The sequence below is a fragment of the Carassius gibelio genome, chromosome A19 (genome assembly GCF_023724105.1).
Source record: "Carassius gibelio isolate Cgi1373 ecotype wild population from Czech Republic chromosome A19, carGib1.2-hapl.c, whole genome shotgun sequence".
Taxonomy (NCBI): Eukaryota; Metazoa; Chordata; class Actinopteri; order Cypriniformes; family Cyprinidae; genus Carassius; species Carassius gibelio.
Window position 1 is genome coordinate 15338078 of NC_068389.1, and position 14049 is coordinate 15352126.

The following is a 14049-nucleotide window of genomic DNA, read 5'->3' on the forward strand; positions in this document are numbered from 1 at the left end:
CACAGGAGCAAGAGAAGAAGATAAATGCAGTTTTATCCTAGCATCTCACTGCCTCACAAAGCTTCTCACCCTGTCAGGGAATCTGGCTTGCATTCTGACATTAATGCATCGAGGGGTGTAATTCCAATTTGTTCCAAAGTAACGATTAATTTGCCCATTTCAGGGCCATGCAGGAGGGACCCCTGTAAGGCCACTGAACCATGAAAGACATTATCTGAAGGGCTTGGTTTCTTTTTTCTTTTTTGTGATGTTAAAGGATTCTGTGTTGCACTGGTGATTGATGCACATTGATGACACTTCACTGCAACCGTTCATGACAGACCCCCTGAAGTTGAGCGCTCAGCATGCAGCATGCGGAGTGTGTCATTAGGGTTGTAATAACGGCAGTGGGTGCGCTTACGTCAGAATGGCCTTCTTGTTCAAGACCCCCATGGTCCGATCCACAATCTGATTACAACCTCTGAATAATAAAGAGGACTGTCATAGTGACTTCATGTTCAGCGCTTTGCTCAGCTAGCATATGCTTTAGCCGTGAAAGCTCAAAAACTACCATCTGTAAGAGTATATGATGAAATAGGTTATGAAAAGTTAATATGAATGCAAGCTGAAAAAGTGTTGCCATCATGATAGCCTGAACCAAGGAGGTCTAAAATCAAGCCAGATGTTTCCAATCATTTCAATATTAGCTGCTTGGCAAGTGCAGGACTTATAACTCTGCGATTTCACTGATAAAAATAATAATAATTTTATATATATATATATATATTAAAATGAAATCGTTAAAGGTGCAATGTGTAATATTTACAAAAATCTATTTACACAAATGCAATATAATATGTATAACTTTGTTTTCAGAGGTGTATAAAGGCCTTTCTTAATGAACCGTTATGTTTTATTACCTTAGATTGAGCTATTTTTATCTACATACACCGCGGGTCCCCTTACATGGGACAAACTGATCTACAGAGTGCATTTCATCACTTTGTTGTTTTTGCTAATAAAACACTGACACATTGATGAACGAGTACATTAACAATTGCAATAACATTTATATATTGAATAAAGAAGTAAATATAATTCCTTTTTTTTTCCTTTGTCAAGAAATCTCAATGCTCTCTGTTGTCTTTACCAGAGTCAGCCACCGTAGCTTCTGTAAAAGTAGGGGTGAGCGGGGGAATGAGCAGTTGGTTGCAATTCGCAACCTCACTGCCAGATGCCGCTAAAAATTACGCAGTGCACCTTTAAGTTCTGCTTGCAAAAATTTTACTGTCTAGTGCCGCGTTTACAATGAAATTATCTGGAACAATTGTACCAGGAATTTTTTCCCCCTGTGACTATTTCCCACCCTAGACCTATTGCTTTCTGTGTTTTCCACCACAGTCTAAAGTTCCGGGAAGATTAGGTGAAATGGTCTGGTGACGTAGATCTGCACTAATTTCTCAATACAAAGTACGCTGATTTTGGTCTTGCATCCTTAGTAGTTCAGACTTTGCGCATTCGACTCGGCGCAAATCTGGTAATTCTGCAAACAGCAGTGTACTTGATAACATCAGTTAAAGGGGGGTGAAATGCTTGTTTTCACTCAATATCCTGTTAATCTTGAGTACCTATAGAGTAGTACTGCATCCTTCATAACTCCAAAAAGTCTTTAGTTTTATTATATTCATAAGAGAAAGATAGTCTGTACCGATTTTTCCCGGAAAAACACGAGCGCCTGGAGGCGTGACGTGTGGGCGGAGCTAAAGAATCACGAGCCCGAATAGGCTTTTGCGTTGAGAGCATGTGGAAGCTGTGACATTACCGTGAGGAAAAAACCATCATCCAAAACAAACCATGGCTAACAGTCAGATTCAGCCATTTATTTATGATCCAGAATCAGATCCAGAGGCTGAAACTGAACGAGAGCAGCAGCAGCAACGACTCGCTCCGAGCGGGGCTCGAACCCGGGTCTCGGCATGGGAGGGGACGCACTAACAAGGAGGCAGAGATATTTGAAGCAGTTTTACTCACCGCCTGCGGTTCCAACACATGATCATGACCCTTTTTCGTTGCGATTGCATCATCCTTAAGAAATAAACGATACGCAAATCCGTCGTCAAACTGGGCGTCAAACAAATCTTCGAAATGCAGGGAACAAACACAAACACTTGCACAACTCTGTTGATGCTCTGTAAAAATAAACTCCATCCACTGGTCCCTTAATGATGTTTTTTCTTTGGTAATCTGTGCAGGGTTGTCTTGCCCTGGCAACCAAAAACACACTCCTTTTGTGACATTTCGTGACGCTCTCGCTTCACTCTGATCAGTGAAGTCTGTTGTGCTCTCAGTGCTCTGCTATACGGGAGCGCGAGCTCTTCCGGCAGACGTGCCCTTAGGACCCATATAAGGAAATTCCGCTCCATCTAACGTCACACAGAGCCATACTCAAAAAAAAAAACTTTCCGAAACTTGTGACAAACCGGAAGGAGTATGTTGGGAACAGAAATACTCCTTCAAACGTACAACTTCATTTTTGAAACTTTGTCCATGTTTAGCATGGGAATCCAACTCTTTAAAAGTGTAAAAAACTCACTATGCATGAAATAGCATTTCACCCCCCCCCTTTAACTCGCTTTGGCTACTGCAATTTTCCTCTCTGTTTATCTACAATACAATGAATTGGGATATCAAATACAACTGCCTCCTTTCGTTTTTCATTTAAGCATAATAATAGTCGCAGAAATGTACTTAGTTCAGGGAAATGTATATATATACAGCCAACTCAATGAAATTAAATAATTTGCCTCTCTTTATTTTAATTTGAACATTAAGATAAATTGAATACAGACCAAAGATTATCTGTTAGATTTACACAAAAATAATTATATTTTATCTTTAGCCACAAAAGGACATCAGAGCCAGCGGCACATATCAGAAGGACCGGCCGAGGTGAGGCTGCTCTCGGCGGATACGTGAGCACTGAGCTGACGCTGATATTGTGAAGCTGACCATCTCCGAATCAGTGAAACTCATTTTTAAATAGGCGCTGTCTTTAAAAATAAACCACAGATTTAAGTTTTACACAACTACATTCTCGCCTGAAATACTTTTAAAATTACATTTCATGACACAATAACAGTAATATTATGAAAATTATCTGAAATAAATAATGGTTGATTTTAGCTCCTGGTTCCTGCCATGGAAACACACTGAGTACCAGTCCAAAGTCCCTAGTTCTTGGATAAAGTTCCTGTGGTGGAAACGCAGCTTAGTTATCTACCGACAGAGGCGCTAATGAACAGTGTTTGGAATAACGGCGTTTAAAAGAACGGCGTTGGGTAACGACGTTATTTTTTCAGTAACGCGGTAATCTAACTAATTACTTTTCCCGTCGTTACAACGCCGTTAACGTTACTGAACGTTAAATGCGGTGCGTTACTATGCATTGATTTAATAAACTATCCGAATGGACCCCTGGCTCACACAGCGAGTGAGCAGGTGGGTTAATGACGAGATAAGCGGTTGTGATTGGCTAAGGCAGAGTCATGTGTTTCATGGTAGCCAATCAGAGCCAGTGTTTTTACACACATGCCGGCACACGCGGCTGCGCCAGCGGCGCCAAACACACACACACACGCAACAGCTACACAGATTCACAGCAGAGATGGTGAGTCAGGAGCAATCCGATGAAAAGTTGGCATTTTCAAGGTGAAGATATAAGCACTACTTCAAATTCATTGTGGTCAAAGGCAAGAACGTGCATGTAATGTGTACATGTGATGTGTGACACCCATCTACAAAGCTAGTGGCCAAAAACACTTTTCTTACAAAGATTATACTTGAAGTTTAGGATAAAACTCTTGCTGTCTGTTGACGTGCAATAAATATTAAAAGTTATGTATCTGTCTGTTCTACTCATTTCAACTGACTTGTGAAAACTGCAAGAAAAAAAAAAGTACAAAATCTCTGACATGTAGCAACTTTTTTTTGTTGTTGTTGTTTTTTTTTTTACAGTAACGCAAATAGTAGCTTTCCCTGGTAACGAGTTACTTTTATTATAGAGTAATTCAGTTACTAACTCAGTTACTTTTTGGAAAAAGTAGTGAGTAACTATAACTAATTACTTTTTTAAAGTAACGTTCCCAACACTGCTAATGAATATATGTTAACCTGCCATATATATATATATACTGTATTTTCCGGATTATAAGTCGCACTTCTTTCATAGTTTGGCTGGTCCTGCGACTTATTTATCAAAATTTATTTGACATGAACCAAGAGAAATGAACTAAGAGAAATGAACCAAGACAAAACACTACCGTCTCCAGCCGTGAGAGGGCGCTCTATGCTGCTCACTGCCCTCTCGCTGTAGATGGTAATGTTTTCTCTTGGTTCTAAATAAATGCGAAATATAGTCCAGTGCGACTTATATATGTTTTTTTATTTTTATTTTAAATATATATATATATATATATATATATATATATATATATATATATATATATATATATATATATATATATATATATATATATATATACTAAATTAAAATAGATATATTAAATGTACTTGTCCCTTTGTTTTTAAAAAAACATGTAACTTAACACATTTTAATATACTATATATTTTTTATTTACAATTTTATGAGGCTTAACACTTCTATGTTCAATAACATGACATCTTTATGGCATTTATTTTTTTATAGAAATTTTAAATGCAAAAAAAAAAAAAAAAAGGGTATCTCTGGCTAAGCATAAATGTTTTTGTCTAACCTCTTCTTTTAAATACCCATCATACTGGGATGGAAAAGGGCTTAAACTATATATAAAATATATATATATATATATATATATATATATATATATATATATATATATATATATATATATATATATATATATATATATATATATAAATCAAGTTGTATACACAGAAACACAAAGTTTCCACATTGAAGTGAGCAGTCACCTGCTAATCACTTTGATCTTTGCTCTGATGGCCTCCACATCATTCTCAGTCTGCTTATAATAATTCCGCTGTTTGCAGAGGGAATTAATTAAGTAAAAAGGCAGCACAACATTTCGATCAGAGCTCTGAATATGCTCTCGCTACATGTCCCTGTTTTTTAATTGCTTTAAATAATTCTTAAAATAACATCACCTTGGTATATAAGCGCTGTGGGTGACCTTTTTCCAGACTGTGTAGTGCTGTGACATAGTCATTTTCCAGCCCTTAATGTACTCAGAGAGTACTCTATTCAGGGAGGATCGTTCACGTGGTGCTAATCTCTACCTCTCAACACCTTGTTCCACAGGAAGTCATTAGGAGAGGGGGGTCTTAAAAGGGTTCCTGACACACTGGAGTTAGACATGTTAATAACTCATTTTAAACCTATTGTGAGAAATGCTGCATCGAAGATGACAGTGTAAAATGTAATGAGATTTTCTGTTCTTTGAGGTTTGTAGAGGTTCGGCCTTACATTAAGAAGGTTCTCTCTGTTAAATTAAGCAAACATGACAGCAATGGGAGTGTTTTTAAGGTATTAAGTAATTGTTGCCTTATAGATTACATCAGTGCTATGTATCAATGTTATTAGGATATCAGTGCATCAATGTCTTTAGAACATGTCGGGCATTCAAGTTGGAAACATAACACAGAAGAAATGAAACACTAAAGAATTATATTGTGAACAATATACCTATATAAATTGAAATGTATGCATTTAGCAGACGCTTTTATCCAAAGCGACTTACAGTGCATTCAGGCTAACATGTTTTACCTAACGTGTTCTGTGGGAATCGAACCCACAACCTTGTGTTGCTAACATCATGCTCTACCACTTGAGCCACAGGAACACATCTGAATTAAAAATTATGAAAATTACACAGCTCTATCACATATTTATGCACTATATTTAAAGGGGGGGGGGTGAAATGCTATTTCATGCATACTGAGTTTTTTACACTGTTAAAGAGTTGGATTCCCATGCTAAACATGGACAAAGTTTCAAAAATTAAGTTGTATGTTTGAAGGAGTATTTTTGTTCTAAAAATACTACTTCCGGTTTGTCATAAGTTTCGGAAAGTTTTTTTTTTTTTTTTGAGTATGGATCTGTGTGTCGTTAGATGAAGCGGAATTTCCTTATATGGGTCCTAAGGGCACTTCTCCCGGAAGAGTGCGCGCTCCCGTATAGCAGAGCACAGACATTCACTGATCAGAGCGAGAGCGAAAATTCACCGAAGCACAGCAGACCAACAAAAAAAACCAGCATTAAGGGACCAGTGGATGTAGTTTATTTTTACAGAGCATCAACGGAGTTGTGCAAAAGTTTTTGTTTGTTCCCTGCATTTCGAAGATGCTTGTTTTACAAACAAGGCCCAGTTTGACGCCAGATTTGCACATCGTTTATTTCTTAAGGATGATGCAGTCGCAACGAAAAAGGGTCACGATCGTGTGTTGGAACCGCATGCGGTGAGTAAAACTGCTTCAAATATCTCTGTGTTGTTAACTTAGCTATCGGCGCGTAAGCACATCAATTAAACAACATGCGAGGTTGTCATCAAACTCCACTTTCCACATGTACACCTAAAAAAAAAAAAAAAAAAAAGACGACATAAAGTGGAACTTAGTCATTTTTCAAAACCGCTAAGCAAATATATACAGTTTCAATACATTCCACATAGAGACGTCGTTGCTGATGCTACTCTTGTTAAATTTCAGCCTCTGGATCTGTTTCTGGATCATAAATAAACGGCTGAATCTGACTGTTAGCCATGGTTTGTTTTGGATGATGTTTTTTCCTCATGGTAATGTCACATCTTCCAAACGCTCTCAACACAAAAGCCTACTGGCGCTCGTGATTCTTTAGCTCCGCCCACACGTCACGCCTCCAGGCGCTCGGGTTTTTCCAGGAAAAAACGGTACAGACTTTCTCTTATAAATATACTAAAACTAAAGACTTTTTGGAGTTATGAAGAATGCAGTACTACTCTATAGGTACTCAAGATTAAACAGGATATTGAGTGAAAACGAGCATTTCGCCCCCCCTTTAAACGAACAGTTCACCCAAAAATGTAAATTTGCTGAAAATGTACTTACCCTCAGGCCATCAAAAGATGTTTCATGCATCACTCGCTCAACACTGGATCCTCTGCAGTGAATGGGTGCAATCATAATAAAAGTCCAAACAGCTGAGAAAAACATTATAATAATCAAAACCTAATCCACACGTTTAAAATTAATTTAATTAATAAAAATAAAAATGTTTTTGTGAGAAACAAATCCACTGCTTCCGGACAAAATATGAATCCACAATCATAATCAAACCTAGAAACTGGAGTGTATAAGCGTTCCATACATCTTGTCTGTAAAAATTACTGAACTACAGCATGTCAAATTTGCAAAACTAAATAAATAAATTGCAAAGTCATTTACATTCACTACAGCTTTCCACTTGCTGATGTCTATATCCAGATTATATCATACATATCATTTCAAGACTCCATACATTATAGGTCAATGTTTTCTAAATGTTTCTACGATGTTTATGTGGCCACTTGTAAATACAAATATGCTTGGTCATGAATGTGCTTGTAACTCATGATTACTATATTTCTGACCTCCCTTAAACAATAAATCCAAAGTTCTACTCTTTAGTCTACTTTAATCATATATTACTTTTTTACCATTTTTTTAACATTAACTTTGTATGTTTTTTTCCAAATGAATAATGCTTAAACACTTTTTTGACTTTTTTATTTATCTATTTATTTTGACTTTTTCATCACTTTTCACATATCACCTCTACATTGAGAAGATCACAAGCACACTCATTAAAGTCACATAGACAGAAATTAAACGTGTCCTCTTTTCATCTATGCCAATCTGCCTGTTTGTGGTGTAAATTAGTTTGCTGTGAGTGTTGACTACTGACCTGAAGGGAAGAAAATCCTGTGGAAATCTGAGTCAATGAAAATATTCAGATTGGCTGATCCTTTCATCTAAGACACTTTATGCTCCAGCCAGTGGCTATCATTATACTCAAAACTGGCTTATTGTATTTAAATAGCCTAAGAAATCTATATACCATTCAAAAGCAATGAGTAAATATTTTAAATGCCTGCATTTATTTGGTCAATATTACATGTTTTACTCTAGTCTTCAGAGAAATCATTAGTATGCCGATTATCAATATTGATATTTGGTGAGTTGTGTAAACTGTAATATTTAATAATAATAATAATAATAATAATAATAATAATAATAATAATAATAATAATAATAATAATAATAAAAATAAAGGTTCGAAATAATATGTTATAACATTATAACATTATATATGTCTTCAAAGTAGAAAAAAAAAAAAAAAACAGTAGTATATGTAAAATATTGAACATTATTTCTACTCCTCTAGTTTGGGTTTTCAGTTCTTAAACCGTATGTGAATATTTACATCTCCCAAATCAATTGATGTAAAATACATTGATGCTTTCAAAGAGTCACATATGAACTGAATTAATCAATGAGGTCACTGCTGGGGTCACTTATAAATGCCTTTTTGAAGTAATTTGTGTGGTCATCAATAAAGCAACTGATGATGTCATCTCTGAGTCTCTGACATCAACACATCTCTCTCATCACTGCTAATGAAAATTCAATTTTTCATTTAATTTATGGACAACTATCATCCATAAATACTGCATGATGAGACCAAGTAAGAATACTTGCAAAGACATATTGCCCTCTTAGATGAGGCAATAATAGAATGAGGTCATCATAAAGACACAGGTAAGGTTATCAATTAAGTTTTTATAATAGGAATATAGGATTCTGAATGGTCAATCATGATATTTTGCATTTAAATATTTTGCAAAGTGTTCTAAACTTTTACATATTAAAATATGACAATATTAAAGGGTTAGTTCGCCCAAATAGCAAAATTATGTAATTAATAACTTACCCTCATTTTGTTCCAAACCCGTAAGACCTCCGTTTATCTTTGAAACACAGTCTAAGGCCCAATCCCAATTCTATTTATACCCCTTCCCCTACCCCTACGCCTACCCCTTCCCTGTGTCCCTTGAAACAGAGTGTCAAGGGGTAGGGGAGAAAATATTCCCCTAAGGATTGGGACACCACTACTATGAGATTCAGTTCTCTCTTCACAGCAGTTCAGTCAGTGTACTGTTTGAGTAAATGAATTACTCCGGGATATTGGTTTGTTTGAACTCAGAGGGAGTGTCAGCCACATTAAAGTTAACAGTCATTTGTGGATTAATGCTTATTGCAGATGCGAATCGTTTAAACCGATTCAGTTCGAGTTGGTGAACTGGTTCAAGAAGATCCGGTGACATTGAATGATTCGTTCATGAACCAGATATCACAAACTGCTGTGTTTTGAACTCTCTCACAACAGAAATGGAAGAGAAGACAATGCTGAATAAAGTCATTGTTTTTGCTATTTTTGGACCAAAATATATTTTCGATGCTTCAAAATATTCTAGCTGACCCTCTGATGTCACATGAACTACTTTGATGATGTTTTTATTACTTTTCTGGACATGGACAGTATCGTACACACAGTTTCAATGGAAGGACAGAAAGCTCTCGGACTAAATCTAAAATATCTTAAACTGTGTCCCGAAGATAAACGGAGGTCTTACGGGTTTGGAACAACATGAGGGTAAGTTATTAATGACATAATTTTGCTTTTTGGGTGAACTAACCCTTTAACAGCTCCTATTGCAATGTCAGAAGGTCATTTGTAAGGTTTACATCAGTCAGATAGGATTATTAAATAATAACATTGTAGCAGTAAAGTATCTCCTCAAATTATGACCCTGACTCTATTTCTGAGTCACTTGCAGTCAAGATGGCAAGGTTTCCGCTGTCCTTGGTCCCTGTAAAATTTACACCCATATAAAAAGGTAAATACCCTGCGAAGTCTTACTGATATAAGCTACTGATGGTCTCCCTATTACAGTTTTATGGACTGTGTAATTTAGATGGACCCAGCATGGCTTCCTATAACTCCCTTTTGCTCCTCCCAGTCCTCTGCCCTGTCTCTACAGAATGCTGATCTTAAATGCATCATCTCTAATGACGGTACACACAGTTTAAAGATAACATGCAGGAAGTCCTTAATCGTGTGATAAACAAAATGGAATTTACTGTTCAATCTTAAATGAAAGAATTACATTTTCTAGAATTTCCAACTGTACATATATAAAGGCACTTTTAACTGTACTGGATTTATTTATATAGCATCAGTTCTCTGCAGTCGCATCAGACTTCAGATAACAGGCCTTTATACAGTGGCATCTCATGACATAGAGGCAAATGTTGTTGTTGTTATGAGAGTTATTATGCAAGATAAACCATTATCTAAAATCGAATGAACCTAGCATGAAAAACAGATAGTTTTAAAGACATCACATCTCTGTGACCCAGTCACACCTCAGAGTTCATGACCTTCTCAACTTTTCAAATTAAAATTGATTCAGCAGTGAAATTTTCACAATCTGTTGAATTAATATGACTTTCCCATTACAAAAAAATAAATAATAATAATAATAATACTTTTTGCTGCAAATTTTGTTGCTTAGCCAAACGTTATATATATATATATATATATATATATATATTAAGAAATACTACGTGATGACTTAATGTTAGCTAGATAACAATAACCTATATTTTAAACATGCCCCAGATTTTGTTAAATATGCAAGAAAAACCCACACTTTTAACAAAAAATGGCAACTGTCATATGAAATCAGTAGAAAATAGTATATTTAATTTGATCTCTTAAAATCAACATTTCCTAAAGTTCCTTTTCTCATTGAAAATTGGAGAAATGCAAAAAAAATAAAAAAAAAAAATAATAATTGTGGAAAGGACCATACAGATGTAACAAGTCCTGTGGAGGACAGATTGAAAAAGAGTTTTTAACTGTGTGATTAGTCAATAATGATGGTCAGTCATTGGCTGATAGGCTGCCTATCATTGTCTCGAGGTAGAAATAATGTCTCCTAATGTCTCAAGCAACTGTCTCTCAAGACTCCTTCATTTTAGCCTCTTTCAGGCCATAGCTGACAGTGCAGTGACACAAGTAAACCACTCAAGGAGACAACTTCGTTCAAGAGAACTTAAACCTTTTACAAAAGGCACAAACAACACACAAAATTCTGGACAAAAAAAAAATAAAAAAATCTCTAAGTTATAGCTACGGTATTTTACAATGATTGATCTGATTTATATTGTAAATAAAACAGTGTCAAATATTAAAAATCAGGATGATAAAATGTAACATTTTAAGGACAAACATTCTTATGCAAGTGTATCAGTAAATTTTATTAGTTCGTTTTAGTCAGATTTTATTTTTATTTTCAGTCTGGTTTTAAAACTTGATTTGAATTGCTAATTTTATGCAAAGATACAGTCTTAGACAAAACAAGGAAATCACTAACCCTAACACTAAAGCAACAAACTGAGGCTGTATGCTGCTGCTTATCTTTAAGCTGAGAGCCACTCACTTTATGCAGAGATGCTATCCCACTGAGCTCACAATGTGTTGCAAATGCCAGATCTAATGCACTCTGTATCTTTACCGCATAAATTGTAAAATTAGGCTACTTGCCTCTCATGCTTTTCCTCCTCATCATCTATTAAGCTGTGAGGGGAACATCACTACTTGGGGAGGCATGTAGTGAACATACCTAATCTGTCAATAAAAGAGCCTACATTTTCATTATTTCAAGATTGTAAGAACCGGATAGTAGCATTCAGGGGTGTCACTTTTTAACTCACTACAGGGTTTCCATATGGGGTCCAGGTACAGCAAAAAGGGTTCCAGGGTGTTAATGTAAAATTAAAAAGAAAAGGTTAATAGTACTTTTAAATCTTTCTGTAAAAAAAAAAAAAATAAAATAAAATAAAAAATAATATATATATATATATATATATATATATATATATATATATATATATATATATATATATATATATATATATATATATATATATATATATGTGTGTGTATATATATATATATATATATATATATATATATATATATGTGTGTGTGTGTATATATATATATATATATATATATATATATATATATATATATATTAGGCAGCATAACTGTTTTCAACAATAAATGTTCAACAAATAATAAATGTTTCTTGAACACCAAGAAACATTGGTGAAGGATCATGTGACACTAAGCCCGGAGTAACAGCTGGAGTACATTACAAAAATAAATTAAACTATATTAAAATAGAAAGGAGCTACTTTAAATGTAATATTTCACAGTATTACTGGTTTTACTGTATTTTTGATCAAATAAATTCATCCTCGGTGAGGACAAGACACTCACAAAAAAAAAAAAAAAAAAAAAAAACGACCCTATAAGTTTTAATAGTTTTATTATGGCAGTCAGTGATCAACATGCACTTAAAGGGGTGGTTGACTTTTTTTTTTCTTTCTAGGCTTGATTGTGTTTGTTTGTTGTTGTCTCATACTTTTGGGTACGCTGTTATTAAAAAAAATAGCTTTTAATATACGGTTTTATTCTAGCTTTGATACAGTACAGCAACTGTATGCCCATGTATAAAGCTTCTCATTGTTTTGTGAAAATAAGTGTATAAATAGAACAGGTTGTTGGAGCTGATCTGACGATCTGAATGAGAGGGAGACACAGAAAGAGATGGATTGAGAGAGAACAGGACTGAAAACCGCTGCTTTAAAACATTGGTTTTGAAACTTGTGAATCCATTAGAATCGTTAGAAGACAGTATTGCGATTCATATGTGAACAGATTTTTATGTGCACCCCTAGTTTTCTCTTCCTCTTCTCATAAACAGCACAATATGGCCTCACCCCCTTTGGTATGTGTTCCAGGGGGCGGGGTTTATCTGGGTTTGTGACATAACAGACCCAGGAAGAAGTTCGTTGTAGTCCCTTACCAGCCATTTTTGTAGGCATTAAACTGCCAGAATTTTAAAAGATATCTCCATTGGCATTGAACTTTCAGCACTGCGACTTTGCAGATATTGTTTATGATCTAACCGCAACATTACACACTAACTAACGTAAAGTGAAATCGCAATCAACCACCCCTTTAAATAAATTTGCTTTAAAGTTGAATTCAAAACCCACCTGGCTTAAAAATTTAAGGGGAATTACTTTTTCTAGCTACGTCTGTTGGTAACTCGTTCGTGCGTGTGCATGTCCCACCTAGATGAAATGCATTATGCGTACAATTGCAGATATTATGAGCAGTGAGATGTTGAAATGTTTCCCAAGACTCTTCAGGTCTATATTTGCAGGAAGGCTCCATTATTAAATGGCCGCAGTATTCTAGTGCTCCACATGACCTGCCAAGGATAAAGAATCTGTTTACTGTAAATTGCACCCCACTTCCCCCCAAATACCATCTGCCACTTAGAAGGCCGCTCTGTTAGCGCTGGCTAAAAATAGACATTCTGATTGGCTCCTAAAGGTAAAAGGTCCCACATCACCCAAAATGCTTCTGGATTTGATGGATAACCCAAATTAACATTGGCAAGGGGACACCATCATTGAAGCCGACTCCATTCAATTGGAGTGAAACTCAAATTAGGTGATTTTGTTATTCAGGATGAGCAGGAATACAGAAGATAAGCAAATGACAGAAAGAGAATTTCAAATACGAAAGCAACTTTTTTTATATTGTTATCTCCACAGCACTCTCTAGGGTGGGTTTGCCTGCCCAGCCACCTGCAATTGGCTTATCCTGCTTTCTCTCTAGCTCTGTCACTGTGATTTGCCAGTTTGGTGATATGAGGAGACAGAAGTGTTGCTTCTGTGTCTCTTTGTGTTTGACTTTATGGGCTCTGGTAAAGTGTAACAGAGAGCAGAAATGCTGAGGGTGATTCAAACATTGTGGCTCCCTCCTGCTGTGCAGTAATGGCACAAAGCATTTATGGGTGAAGTGAGTGCGCTGCAGTCTTCTCATTTCCTAGGAGACTGACTCTCCTACAACATCCATTTACACTTGTCATTCTGACTATTTCAATAAACACCCAC